This window comes from Lycorma delicatula, chromosome 10, assembly GCF_047948215.1.
Source record: "Lycorma delicatula isolate Av1 chromosome 10, ASM4794821v1, whole genome shotgun sequence".
NCBI classification, from domain to species: Eukaryota; Metazoa; Arthropoda; class Insecta; order Hemiptera; family Fulgoridae; genus Lycorma; species Lycorma delicatula.
Genome location: NC_134464.1, coordinates 85,451,471 through 85,467,031, shown reverse-complemented (window position 1 = coordinate 85,467,031; position 15,561 = coordinate 85,451,471). Strand labels below are relative to the sequence as shown.

The following is a 15,561-nucleotide window of genomic DNA, read 5'->3' as shown; positions in this document are numbered from 1 at the left end:
TAGTTGTAATTAAATCATTTTTTTAGGGTTTTTTAAGATTTAAAGAAGTTTTCCACTTTTGGTAATTTATTTATTATTTGCTCGTTGTGAGTATATTTAAGTAAAATATTTCAGAAGAAAAAAATTTAAGTAAATGAAATTTAAACAATTTTAGTTTTATTTATTTTTTTTACTTCCTTGTACGAAGTAAAGGAAATATTGTGATCACGAAAAATTTCGGTTTTCAGGTTTTAGCGGAAATATCCATTTTCAGCATCATTGAATCCATTTTTACTAGTTTCGGCGTGACATCTGTACGTACGTTATGTATCTCGCATAACTCAAAAACGATTAGCCGTAGGATGTTGGAATTTTGGATTTAGGACTGCTGTAACATCCACCTCTCCTTTTGATTGCAATCGACTGGACCAATAGTGTCAAAATAAGCCCAAAATCCAAATAAAAATTGGATTTCGAACTTTTTCTTAACTGTAATAATAAGCCCCTTATTGAGAGCTTTTCATCGATTATCAGAAGTTGGACTTATTTTCATTGGTTCCAGAGTTATAGCCAAATTAAATTTTATATTATGAAATATTTGGATCTTATAAGGGGAAGACAAATCGGTTCGAATCAGACTTCATCTCCTTTTTTTAAATTAAAATATATTGATTTATTAATAATTATTAACCTCTGATTGTAAAAAAAATTACAATAATTAATAATTCAGTAATAATTAAAAAAAAAGAAGAAATATATCAGAAGTTGTTAATGAAATAAACTTTTATGTACTTTTCATTATAAAAATGTGTATATGTAATTTAATAGGCGTACAAGGAAGATATGTGGTGTCCACACCGGTTTATTTTTGTGTGAGGCTTCTAGATAGAATATATGATTCGAGATAACCTACGATTCTCCATTTCTCATGCTTTCAGATTATTTTTTAAAACCTTCGTTCAATTCTTCAAGAAATGATTATAGTAAAACTATCTTACACAGATCTGCTGGATTCTTAAACTGGTTTCATTAAAACACAAAACACAACAGATGGGATGGAGGATAATCTTTCTTGAGTGCAACGAGATTAAATTTTGTTGAATAAAAGACTTGAGTTTCAAAACATCAGACAATGTTGAAATTGTTATAAAAAAAATAAAATTGCAACTTTATCCATCAGGGAAATTATAACAATTTTTTTAGGTAGATATCATATGAAAGCTACCTATTCTAATGGGTACCATGATTCGACTTCCGGAAAATTTTGATTGAACTTCGCGTTTCACATACCCAGATCCCAAATCCACAGTCAGTCCAAACGTTTGTATGTATTTTATATATATATTTCACTTTTTGTGGACACGATAACTGCCGTAATTTTGCGCTAATCACTTTCAAATTTATACATAAAATATATCGACCCAAAATCTCGGTCGAGCTTGTTAATGGGAAAAATCGTACCATGGGAGTGGAAATGGGGGAGCTTTTTCGAAAAAACAAAATATATCTATAACTTTCTTATTAAGTAAAATATTGAATTCTTTTAAAGTTCCTATGATTCTTTGGATAAGGGCCTAAAACTTATGCAAGTAAAGTTTTTTTGATATCACCAACCATTGGCTCTGAGGGTGGAAAAAATGGGGTTTGGAAGACAAAAATCATCCCTCCCTAATAGGCACAGTATCGAATCGGTTTAAAGTGTTCGTTAGTCCTCTAAACACTGCCTAAAACATTTTTCTATAACAATTTTTGATATGACCAACCCTTACGGTAAGAGATGATCAAAACAGAAGAAACAAAACATTGCTATAACTTTCCTATCAAGTAAAATACCGAATTCGTTTAAAATTCCTGCTATTGTTTGAATAAGGGTCAAGGAGTGGAAAAAATGGGGTTTCAAGGACAAAAAAAATCATAGCTCCCTTAATAGGCATAGGATCGAATCCGTTGTCCTTTAGTGGTTGTTAATCCTCTAAATATTACCTGAAAATCTGTTTTAAATGATTTTTGATATCGCCAACACTTACGGCAAGGGATGACCAAAATATTGTTGGAATTGTAAGAAGAAGTTGGAATTGTTGGGTTTCCGTATGCTAAACATGTGAAACTTGTTTATATATGAAATAATTTTCGCATAGAATGAATTTGAAGTGAACACGTTTAAACTTCTGTGACTTAGTACTGTGTACATTTTAATTTTTGCAAGTGACAATATTTTATGTGGGTAATATAGACCTTCTTTACTTTCAAATCATCTTTTCAACATCACTGTTGTTACATTTATACATGTTTTTAAATAAAACTTTCGGAAAACATTGTCTTTTTATCATTTCAAGAGGCAAACCTAGAATCGCCCACTAATCCTTAATTAGATGTGTTGTCAAGCAGTTCAGGAAAAATTATAAGGAAGTCTTGATAAATTTACCAATAGCTTGTAATTTAATGTGAAAACGTAGGGTCCGTAAAACATGGAAAGTAATGTTTGATACGAGCTCGTACAATCCTAGTTAGCCTACCCCTATTCTGTCCCGGTGAAATCTACCTCCGCCCGCCGGCGTGCGGAAAGGAATTTTTTTGAGTAAAAGTCTTACCAGTTAATTTCATAGAACCGGCACCGTAAAACGTCTGGAATGTAGAAGTGTATTTTAAATTTTATATAAGTTAAAAACGAATATTTAAAACAAATGTTGTATGTTGAGCTTTGATATCGTTTTCTTGAACAAATGGCATACTTCCAAATGGTCTCAAAGTTTTTAGTTACAAATCAATTGGGCTATTTCAGTATGAAGTAAAAAACTTCCCATAGCTTTAATAACGAATTGCAATCCAGTGCGGAAGGGTAACTCAAAACATAGGTGGTGAAATTTAAAAGCCTGTAAAACGTTAATAAAGTGTCTCAATTTGGTTGTAGATCAATTAAAAAGTTTGAGAATTATATTTTCAAATTTTATCTAATATAATATATTGTAATATTATTTTTAATTTATTACTTATTTATTTTTTAATTAATAAATAATGTTGTTTTCCTGGTAATATTTCATATACTCGTATTTCATGTACTTTTTCTTTTTTCTTATAAAAAATCTGTTTTATATAGTAACTGTAGACTTAATTAATAATATTAATCTGGAAATTATAATAAAATATAGCTAAATATAAAACACTGAAAAATTTAAAAAGAATGATATGTGATATAATTCGTATATATTCTATTTCTTTAAAGCACGGAAAACATAGTACAAATTGCATTTTTTATACAAATTACGACAAAGAACAACAATAATGATGTTCTATGATGTTACATAATGATAGAATATTAAACTACAGTAGGATAAAAAACAAATAAACATTATTAGGATAACCTTCAAATCTATAAGCCTATTATACTACAACTTGTGGTTTTGTTACATCGTATATAATGCGTATATATAATATTTAGCTTACATGTTTCAAAATATTAAATAAAAAAAAATAATATGTTGTTTAATATGTAATGGTTTAGATGTCTTAACATTTATTTTAGTACAATATATATTATCATAGTTTATCGATTTTACAATCGATTTAACATTAATTTATCAATTTAACATAAATTTAATTTATCTGTTTTACAGAGTTGATGTAGTTCAATTATAATTAATTGTTTTTATTTTCTACTTATAACATACAACGCTTTCGGATCAAAGCGAGATCCTATTTTAATTCGATCAGTTGGCTTTCCGTCTACTTGTTCATTAATGATGCAATTTCAAATTCGTTTCCTGATCTAATGAAAAATTGAAGTAATATTTATTTTGCTTTCTGGTAAAAAAAGTAATCCACCGGGTCGGTCTAGTGATGAACTCGCCATCGCGTATCAGCTTATTTCGAAGTCGAGAGTTCTAAGGTTCAAATCCTAGTAAAGGCAGTTACTCACTGTACCGAATAAAGATTTTTTTAAAGAATTGTTTTTAAATATTCTTCGGTGTGTCAGCATTTATGAACCAAAGGGTCATTTCCGCGTGTTCGTTTGTTGTTGAACTTCAAGTAAATCATCGTGTTAATTATGAACATCGTGTGATTCAGCATAGTCAAAGCACTAGTACAAGGCGAATTTCGTGTCGAACTGGTTTTCTATAATCAAAATGTGGCGCATCCTACGGAAAGAAAATCGGTATCTTTCCGCCTTCAGCAAGTACAAAATTTACGGCTGACAGATTACTCCCAACGGTTAAACCTCTCTTATTGGCTGCTAGACAACGTTGATAAGGTCAATTTGAATTTTATTTACTGATGAAGCCACTTTTACGAGAAATGGAGTTTTCAGTTCTAAAAATAGTCGTGTACGGAGCGAAGACAATCCGCATAATACTGTAGAAAATAATTTCCAACATAGATTTCACATTAATGTTTGATTTGATGTGATATAATTTACGACAAAATTCTGGGACCATTTGTTTTCAATGAAAACCTTGAGATGCATACATTCGTTTCTTGAAAAGTAATTTGCCGGCTCTTTTGGAGGATGTATCTTTACAAATTAAACTGAAAATGATTTCCCAGCACGATTGTGCAACGCCATATTTTTCTTTAGTAGCTAGAAATCACCTGAATGCTAATTTCTTAAATTGAATTGGACGTGGTGGACCAATCGTGTTCAATTGTGGTGGCCAATTGACCACCACGATCACCTGACTTATCACCACTGGATTACTTCATTTGGGGGCATATGAAAACGATTCTATAGCAACAAGAAGTTAATACTAAAGAATAGTTGCTCATTAAAGTCCTAATGCTATTGAATTTACAGGAAACTATGCTGAGGTGATACGGAAAGCCACCGGAAATATTTTGCGTCGGGTGAAGTGTTATGTAAGTTGTGAAGGAGGGAATTTCGAATAATTACTACAACTGAGGTTTGATTTCTGTCACCATTTATCATTTCATGTATTTTATTTTCTTGTTTTGCTGTATTAAGAATACTCTTTATTAGGTAAAAAAAAATAATAATATTTCTGTCTATTTTTTGTCTGTTTTGCTTCAATAAAAACCGATTTTTAAAACTTTTTATTTACTTTTTACTGGCTATATTTACAGTAATTCACACATAATTAAATTCTCTACAAGTTTTATTACTAAATCTTCCGCATTTATTAATCATTTAACAAAGTTATTGTACTACTAACCTAAAAAAAAGGGTTTTTCGACACTGAATTTTGTGTTTTACCACGGATATCTTAAAAACTATTGGAATTACAGTTCTGGGTCCTGTTTTATCCCATTTCCAGCTCAAATTACATAAGAAATCACCAACTTTATTCCTTAATTTACATTCCAAAAATTACAATCGAGCTTATTTTTATTAGAAAAGCTGAAATCCGAGCGAAATATTTCTCTAGCCGTACTCGAAAACAGAGCATTTTCAAACCTAAGTTTATATGAATGTTTTTCACTATTTTCACCAGTAGAACATGTCCTGAAAGTTTCACCGTTTCTTTGTGAGATGCTTGGTATATTAGATTTCAATTTCAGTATTTTTAGTTTAATAAAAAGCAGATTGTTTTTTCCTTATCTTTTTTTTATCTTTATCATAAATTGATAGTACTACGTTTACGAAAACTTCAGCTGAATTTTGCTGTTAAATAAATTTGTATATTTCAATATTGCTACGAGTATTATATCCCATATTCAGGAGTACTATACGGATTACTTAAGTGGAATATAGAATTTATCGCTTCGTGCACAATGCCAGCGCTAAATAATTTATTTAGGACAAGAAACAGTAAATACAAATTAAAACTAAACATATCAAAAAAAAATAATGGTTACAATTTGTTTTAATCTACGCCATCAACAAAGCAGTGACGTAGTTTATATTGTTCAATGACCTTACCGTAATGGACACTTATTAATAAGCAATTTAATGTTGTTCTTATTTTACCAACTGCCTACCATAACTTCAATTAAAGTAATACCTCATATCGTATTGCTAATTTATTCATAAATTTATATATTAATGATTATTTATCTTTTACATTAACTAGCTTTTATTCTATGAAAATATAATCTTTTTACTTCCTTGTACGAAGTAAAGGAAGTATTTTGATCGCGAAATATTTCGGTTTTCAGATTTCAACGGAAATATCCATTTTGACCATCCCTGAATCCATTTTGACTAATTTCATCGTGATGTCAGTACATACGTACAAACGTTATAATAAATTGATGACAAATTAAGACTTTACCTAAATATTTTCTTGTAAATAAAGAAATGAATCTTTCTAACAGTGACAGTATTATTAGTTAGAAGGAAAAAGATTGTGTCACAAGTTATGTAATAGAATTACTAAAGTGTTAATTGTAGTGTGAAATTTATATATATACTGATTTATTCATATTTATATATATTTGAGTAAACAACAGCATGTTAAAAAATCGTAATATATTGAAAAAAAATGTTTAAAATTAGTTACCTGTTCAGTAGTTTTATAGCCACTAAATAATCCTGCATAGTCTGTAGTTTCATTAAGATCAGCAAGAAGTGATGTTGCAAGTATCATATAATCTGACAATATTCCATGGGCGCACCTACTGATACTGATGGCACCTGAGTAAAAGAAAACAGAGTATAATAAGGAGTAAATAGAGACCATTGACCTTTTTGATTGACATGTTTACTTTTATTAATTAATTAAGGTTTACAAAGTCCTAATGAATAGAGTGATCTATAGATTTTAAGGATAAAGAATATATTACGTATGGTATTTTATACTTTCATTATAACTAAGATTGTTCTATACTTATTACATATACATATACATTCTTCAAAAAAGTACCGGAAATTTATATTTTACAAGGACCGCGCTAATGATTTTTTTTAAATCTTTTTTTCCTTAAAATGGTAACACTAAACTTAATTACAATTCCCAAAACAAGAACGATCTGTTTACCAGTTTGTTTACAGTAGATGGTTGAATCAGACCACTTCAGTAGTGCATCACGACTTTTACAATGAACAAAAAGTTTGCCTTAAATTTTGTATTGTGAACGGAATTTCGTGTGCTGATTCGCTGAATTTTAGAAAAGGCTTATGGTGATTTCGTTTCATCAAAAATACAAGTGGCTCAAAGTGTTAAAGGAGAGCCGTGAGATAGTCGAATATATGACTCATTCTAGACGACCTTTGACCTCTTCAACCGATGAAAACATTGATAAAGTGAAAGAAATTGTGCTCTATAATCGCCAATCCAGCTTAAGAGACATAGCGCGTGACCTTAAAATCTCTCACGAGTCTGTTAGTTCGATTTTGGTGAATATTTTGGGCATGAGACGCGTTGACGCACGGCTTATTCCAAAAGAACTCAATTTTCTTCAAAAAGAGTACCTTGAACAGGTTTGTTTAGATATGTTGGATCGCACCAATTCTGATCCCACATTCATCGAACGCATCATAACTGGTTACGAGACATGGGTGTACGAGTTTGACATGCAAACAAATCAACAGTCATCATAATGGAGGACAAAAGACGAGCCGAAACCGAAAATACTACGTCAAAGTCGCTCAAAAGTCAAGGTGATGTTCTTTCTTTTCTTCAATATTCGTGGTTTGGTGCATAACGAATTATTCCAGAGGAACAGGCGTTCAATAAAGAATACTATTTGGTCGTATTAAAGCGTTTGCGTGAGAAAATCCGTCAGAAACGGCTAGATTTGTGGAAGAAAGATTCGTGTATTTTACACGACGATAATGGCCATTGCATAGAGCGACAATTGTGACCGAATTTAAGGTCAAAAACGCAATAAATACAATCGATCAACAACCCACATTCATCAGATCTGACCCCGTGTGACTTCTATCTGTTCCTGAAGCTAACTTTGCCTATCCGGGGTACCCGTTTTAACTCGATTGAAGCCATAAAGCAAAATTCGTGGTAGTAGCTGAAGGCCATACCGTTAAGCGCCTATAAAAAGTGTTTCGAAGACTGGAAAAACTCTGGCATATGTGTGTTGCATCAAATGGAGCCTAATTTGAAGGCGACAAAATAAATATTGATGAATAAATAAAAATTGTGCGTTTTATTTAACAATTCCCGGTAATTTTTTGACAGTACAGTGTACCATATGAAACTTTAATTAATTAATAATGAAATAGAAAAAGCTTTATGAATGTACAAATAGATTTTCATAATACATTATCAAATAATCGATGGGATTATTTAATCTTATTTTAAATTTTATCAACACTTTAATACTGACCATGGTCAGAAATAGAGGCTTATTTCATATGAAAATGTTTATATTTGGCTACTTTATAATTTGTGTATGTGCCTCCGCTACCTACTAATTTACCCGATTTGAGGCACAGGACTGAAGCAGCTGTAGCTTTCATTACTCCAGACATGCTGGATAAAGTATGAGATGAGCTCTCCTATCAATTGGATGTGTGCTCTGTGAGTTAATCTTTAATTTTATTTGTGTTTCATTACTGTACATTAAGGTTATATTAATCAAAAAGATATTAAGTAGCTTTAAAAACCTCAACTTTTTTTTACATTATTTATTATAATCTTAAAGCTTACTGTTGCATTCTACCAATTACAATAATAAATAACTTTATCAGTGTATAAAATTAGATTACATATTTTATTTATTTTAGAACAAGTTTAACCAAACAAAAATCAAATCTCCCTTGTCTGTGTTTTAATAAAAAAAAAACTTTATGATCTGATGTTTCAACAATAGCTGGAATATCTTGGGAAATAAACTCTAAAAAATGAAAACACAAAAAAATAGCTGAACACATTTATAATAAATAAAAAAAATATTATAAATTTCAATGTTGTGTCTGTTCATAGTGAAACATACATTTTACTTCCTTGTACGAAGTAAAGGAAGTATTGTGATTACGAAAAATTTTAGTTTTTTGATTTTAACGGAAATATTCATTTTGATCATCCTGAACCCGTTTTGACTAGTTTAGGGGTGATGTCTATACATATGTGTATACCTCACATAACTCAAAAACAATTAGCCATAGGAGGTTGAAATTTTGGATTTAGGACTGTAGTAACATCTAGTTGTGCACCTCCCCTTTTGATTGCAATCGACTGGACCAAAAATGTCCAAAAAGCCCAAAATCCAAAAATATTGGAGTTTGGACTTTTTCTTAATTACAGTAATAAGCTCTCATTGAGAGCTTTCAATGATATATCATAAGTGGTACTTATTTTCATTGGTCCAGAGTTATAACCAAATAAAATTTTAATTAATAAAATATTTGGATCTTACAAGGGGAAGGCACATCGGTTCGAATCCGACTTCATCTCCTTTTTTTTAACTTTTTTTTTTTTTAATTTAAATATATTGATTTATTAATAATTATTAACCTCTGATTGTAAAAAGGTTTACAATAAATAATAATTCAATAATAACAATAAAAAAATTTAAAAAATATCATAAGTTATAATGAAATTAAATTTTATGTACTTTTAATTTCAAAAAAATGTGTATATATAATTTAATAGGCATACAAAGAAGTCATGTGGTGTCCACATCAGATTTTAAACTATGGTTTTTCACTAAAAAATTAATTATATAATTTTATTCACTGATGAGCTAGCTACTGGATTTTTTTATTAAGTTATCTGTGACTTTACCAGATTATGCCAACATATAGAGTTTCATGACTGAAATCAAATTTTTTTTAAAATAAGATTTTGTTGAAATAAGGGATAACCAAAATTACTGGATGTTGTGTGAAAGAACAGGAAAAAATATTTAGTTCAGAAAGCATCAGTTTGCTTGTTTATTTTCTATTTACATTCAAATATTGTTATTAATTTTTATGAATAATAAATATTTTTAGTACTCGGATATAACAGGCCAGAATGTAAGTTGACAAGTGACAAGTGGAAGTCAAAATGAATTTTATGAATTAACAGATTGACTGCCATCTCCATAAAATATGCAGAACCTTTTATGCATTTCTATATACCAACTCCTTAGTATGTATGAGTTGCCTCTCTTTTATTTACACAACTCCTTTCTATTCAACCAGCATCCATTTAGTGTTCTTATTTTATTATAGATCCAAATAGAATGATTCTTACATCATTATTTGTGTATTGATTCAAATGAACATGTATTTTTGTGATACGGTTTTGTTCAGGCAAGCTTTTTGAAAAGAATTGGCCAATAACATTACATTTATTTTTATTTCCATTTGACTACTTTGACCGTAAATTGAGTAAAAGAATAAATTTATAAATAATATGTGTGTGTTCATGGAAGCATTATTTCTTCTTATTCAATTGGTTTATTAAAAATTGCTTCTTCTTTACTGTTATTTTTACATTAAAAACATACTATCTCGTTAGTTAGAATATTCTTTAAATCAACATAAAAATTAATGAACATTCAAGCTGAATTATTTGTGTAATGGGTTTGAAGTTAAATACTAATACTAAAATAACAATCTAAACATTAAATAAAACATTATCTAATTATGTGAATATTTGTACATTTATTTAATGATTCGGCACCTCTATGGTATAATGAATTAGCTTTCATATATCAACAGACAAAATTCACCCTTTGAATAATGTGCGAAATCATTGATATTGAAAAAAAATTAAATGGTTGTTACAGAGAGATTACCAATCATTTAATGTTAATATTTTGTCATTGGAATAAATTAACTTGTATTTCATATATTAATTTATCTAATTTCATGCTATGTATAGTTATACAGTATATAGGTGTTCAACTTAAAAGACACCCCCATCACTTAGTAGTTTATATTAAAAGTATATTTTTTGTAAAATGCATATATTGTTGTGAGTGAGTAAAATAATGTGGAAAATGTTGGTATGACTGATGCTGCAATGTGGAGGACTGTCTATTGCCTGCACATTTAAGTATTGTCAGTCTGTATCGAGCATTGAATTTTGAACAAAATTGCATAATTGTGTGTTGTCGTTTGTTAAAACGTGGTTAACTGTTGAAGATTGTGTATTCATGAAGGAAACATATTTAGAGACAAAATTTCATGTTGTGTCAGCTAAAGTTCACGGAAAAATTTGAAATGGAAGTGCCAGTGAAAGATTTATTCAGCAGTTTGTTAATACATTTATGAAAGAGGTTTGTTGTTAGACCAGAAGTACATCTAACACAGGTAAGTTTTAATGACGCAGTCAGTACAGGACATTAAAGTGGCAAGATCTCTTCATAAATCTTTGCAGAGACTAAGCCAGGAGAAGAACATTTCACTAGGTTTAGCCCCACAACAGTGAGGAGAATGCTGAAGTGTTATCTATATCAAATGCAAGTTTTCCATCAGGTAACTAATATTGATTGTGCTAAAAGGGTTCACTCTGTCAACCATTCAAGAATTTCATTAGAGGCAACATTGGCATTTTAGATCAAATGTTTTTCACTTGATAATAGTCAGCAGACCTAGGGTACTGAAAACTCACATATTTTTTTCAGTCTGTCTTACACCCACAAAAAATAGATTATGGTATGTGGTTTCAAGGTGATAAATAATAGGATCCTCGTTTTTTTAGAAAACTATAGATGCTGTTGTCTACCAATAAATCATACAACAATTCATAGCCTTACTGAAAGAGACTGTTGGTTGCAACAGGACAGCACTACTTGCCACACAGCTTGCTCTACTATAGAGATGCTACAGGATTTTTTTCATTGGAGGAATCAGTTCTAAAGAATTGTGGGCACAAAGCTCTCCTGATGTGACTAGTCCAGAACTATTACTGTGGGATTACTTAAAAGAAATTATTTAAAGGAGCAATTCACGCTCCCTGCAGGAACTTAAGACAAACATCAACAATACTATCCAGGAAATAAACAGAGTACAGCTAACAAGAGTAGCTAGGAACATGGCAAATGTGTTGACAAGTGTGTAGAAGTAAATGGAAATAATTTTCAACAATTTCTGTAAATTATTATGCAAGTGTTTGCCGACAAACTATTCTTTATGGACCAAACTAAGTGATGGAGTCTCTTTTAGGTTGAACACTAAATGTAAATAAATTTGAAATTTTGTTTTGTAGCAATTTTATTTGATGCTCGATTTAATTATTTTAAAAAGATTTAATTTCTAGTTTTCCAATTTTTTCTTATATATTTTTTCACATTATTATATAATTAATAGCATTTCTATAATTTATATTCTGTTAAAAGAATCATTTTTACAAATATTTCCTACTAAAATCCATAAACTGGCCTGAACTAAATTAGAATATAGAAATAAAATAAAACTCTGCACCAGTTCTGCTGAATCAGATCAACTTTTCTTGTTGGACACTTCACTATTTTGCAGTCAGAAACGCAATGTATTCAGAGTATAATATATTACATGCGTTCAATTAAAGAGTAGACCCTACACACAAGCATCATGTTTAAACTCACTCACCACTTGACTCATTGTATAAACACCTATGAAAAATACACCAATATAAAGCCAACATAATCTCAATTCAGATCATCTTTACTCAACATTAAATTGAGCATAATTTAATAATTACTCAACCAATATTCACCAAATCTTCACATGCACAACTTTATACGCACTGCTACAGCATATCTAAATCTCAATAAAATTGATTTCGTAGTTATGGAGATTCTTGAGTTATGAAATTTTATACATGTATTGTATTTTCATAATCCGCATCCTCAAAATTAAAGAAAATTCAATTTCACCCTCCAATCCCACTGTGCAAACAAAAGTACACCGTTTTTTTTCTACAAAAAGTCTGTAAAAACATATCACTTATATACTTTACTCTTACAGTTGTTATGTATCATACTTAGCAAGTATTTAAATGTTAGCAAAGGATAAAACTGAGTTTGAATTACTTACAAAAATGCTAATTTGTGATCATTTTATAAATTTAACTTTATAACGTATTAAATTTAATTTAATTTTTTAAATGGGTTTTTTTAAATTAAGTTTTACTTCATAACATGTAATATATAGTAAAATAAATAACATGTTAGAAAGATCTGAAATTCTTACATAAATAATCTATAATTATTGTTACATAATACTATATACAAATTACCATGAAAATTAGTTTACTGTTACTGGTACAAGTATTAATAATTACATAATGATATATTAATTGTAATGATATTCAACCAATAATTATTATTAAAATCACTTGTATGAAAACTACTTATAATTGTAATGCACAATATGTAAATATTATTTTTTGTTCTTCTACATATATTAATTATATATTCAGTAGTTGTATTATGTGAATTTTTTTTTCTATACTTATAATTACAGTTTATTACATAATAATAAATAATAATTACATTTTAAAACTGAGAACAATAAAAAAAATTCCCTTTCGGCATACTGGAAGAAGGAGGTAGATTTTTCACTCATGCTAAGTAGGGGATAAAAAAGATTTCCTCTTTAAATTTATGAAAAACTTCAAATTTACTCAGTACAACAAAAGTTGTTGGAAAAAAGGTTTCTCATGTTTAAAAAAAAAATACAGGATTAACGACCACTATAAACCGATTAGATACTCTGTCTATTCAGGAAGGTACGACTTTTTTTGTCTTCGAAACCCATATTTTCCACCCCCTTGACCAATTATTGGTGATATCAATAGACTTTACTTAGATATATTTTAGGCCCTTATCCAAAGAATAGTAGGAATTTTAAACGAATTCGATATTTTACTTAATAAGAAAGTTATAGCGGTATTTTTTTTTCGAAAAATGCCCCCCCATTTCCATCCCCATGATCCGATTTTGCCCAATAACCGAAATTTTGGATCGTTAAATTTTATGTATGAATTTGAAAGTGATTGACGCAAAATTACGGCAGCTATCGTGTTCAGAGGAAAGTGAAATATATATATATATATATATATATATATATATATATAAATTTTTGAACTAACGGTGGTTTTGGAGTCTGGGGGATGTGAAACACGAAGATATGTCGAAATATTCCGAAAGTCGAATCATGTTACCCATTACAATATAAAGTATATAAAAGTCAAAAGGTCAGGTTTTCAAAAATTTTATAGTTTTTTTTTTTTTTAGAAAAACAACCAGTAATTGTAATTAATTTGTTAAGTTTAAAATTTTTTTTATGAAGAATTCCGTAAAAACTTCCCAAATAGAAAAAAGTTATGATGTATTGAAAATAACATTTACTATATTTTAAAAACAAAATGATTTCCAGAATTATATTAGAATTTTTATAATGGTCCTTTTCCTGACGGCTTGAAACTTACTTAATGCACAAATAATTTTTTTTAACGCCATGTTAATTATTTAACATGGCGTGTAAGCTTGAATTTGTACAACTGATAAATTGTTTTTTGTTAACTAATACAAAATATAGAGTATTAGTGGTGCATTTGTTTACCGTTTGCTGTGTTCACAGACCTGTTTCACAGCTGCGAAACGTTTCGTTACTACGCTGTGCCATATCTGTTTTAACTCAAGGAAATCTGCTTGTTACAATAAATTTTTATGATTATTTAAATCTGTAGTGTTTGTTGTAATATCTTTAAAAATTAAATTGATAATTTTTTAATAGTTTTTTTCAATCAGATAGGAAATTGTAAATTACAATAATATCCTTTTTTAAATAATAACGGCTTCTATACTAATTTTTACTTCCCGATATCGACCAAGAGATTTCATTTTTCATTGCTTAACTGATGTAATCATTCAGTAATAACAACTTTCGTGAGATGAGATGAATATCTCATGATATCTGTCTTTAAAACCCAATTTTAAAGATTATTAGTATTTGTGAAATTTTAATCTATGTATTTTTTTTTTTTTTTTTTTTTTTTTTTTTTTTAAGACCACGAATAATTTTGACGTATAATTTTTATACTTGGCTAACATAAAATCTTCATCAAAAGAAAAAAAATTAAAATGAAAATGTGTTGGATATGCGTTGAAACCTTTTTAGATAAAAAAGAAAACTTTGGCAATATTTTTTACTTTTCTTTTTTTAATAGTTTGATATAGAATAAATTTTATTGAAACGTACTCATTTGAAAGAGAAATAATGTGAAATATAAGAATTTAGAAATATATTAACTTTTAATTACCGCTTTCATCTAGTTTTTCGTAGTTACATTTACAAAAGTATAATTTTAATTTTTTTTAAAATCCAAAATGTTACAAAGTAAATAATTTTTAAACATAGATATTTTAAGGAATGTGAATACTGTTCTTAATTGTGCAAAAAATCTCTTTAGAATTTCGAGTATTAATTTTATTGATGACATAAAAATAATTTCACGTGCAATGTGATTGGACAAGTGGTGATTATTATACACGTGGTGGATAATGAAATTTTCAAAAAATATTATATCTGATTTTTTGAAGTAATGAAGTAATCTAAAATATTTCGAATTTTTATGATAAAAATTTCGTAAAAATAATTATTAATTTTTTTTCGACTTTTCGTAGAAAAATATGGTATAAATTCGGTCTCATGGCGGAATTGGAGGTTTTTTTTTTGTTTTCCGTAGGTGGAGGGAAAAATTCTGCCAGGCGGATCCAGGCCCGCTCTGACGGCAAGTGTGGGGCTCCACCCGC

General features: G+C 29.2%; 1 protein-coding gene across 1 annotated transcript in view; it reads right to left on the bottom strand.

Annotated features, from left to right (window-relative positions):
* LOC142331313 (uncharacterized) overlaps positions 1-15,561 on the bottom strand; it is a 101,235-nt gene that overhangs the window by 50,407 nt on the left and 35,267 nt on the right. The window contains exon 2 of the mRNA XM_075377133.1: positions 6,432-6,565. The gene's annotated coding sequence lies outside the window, so the exon portion shown is untranslated. The remainder of the gene's footprint in view (positions 1-6,431; positions 6,566-15,561) is intronic.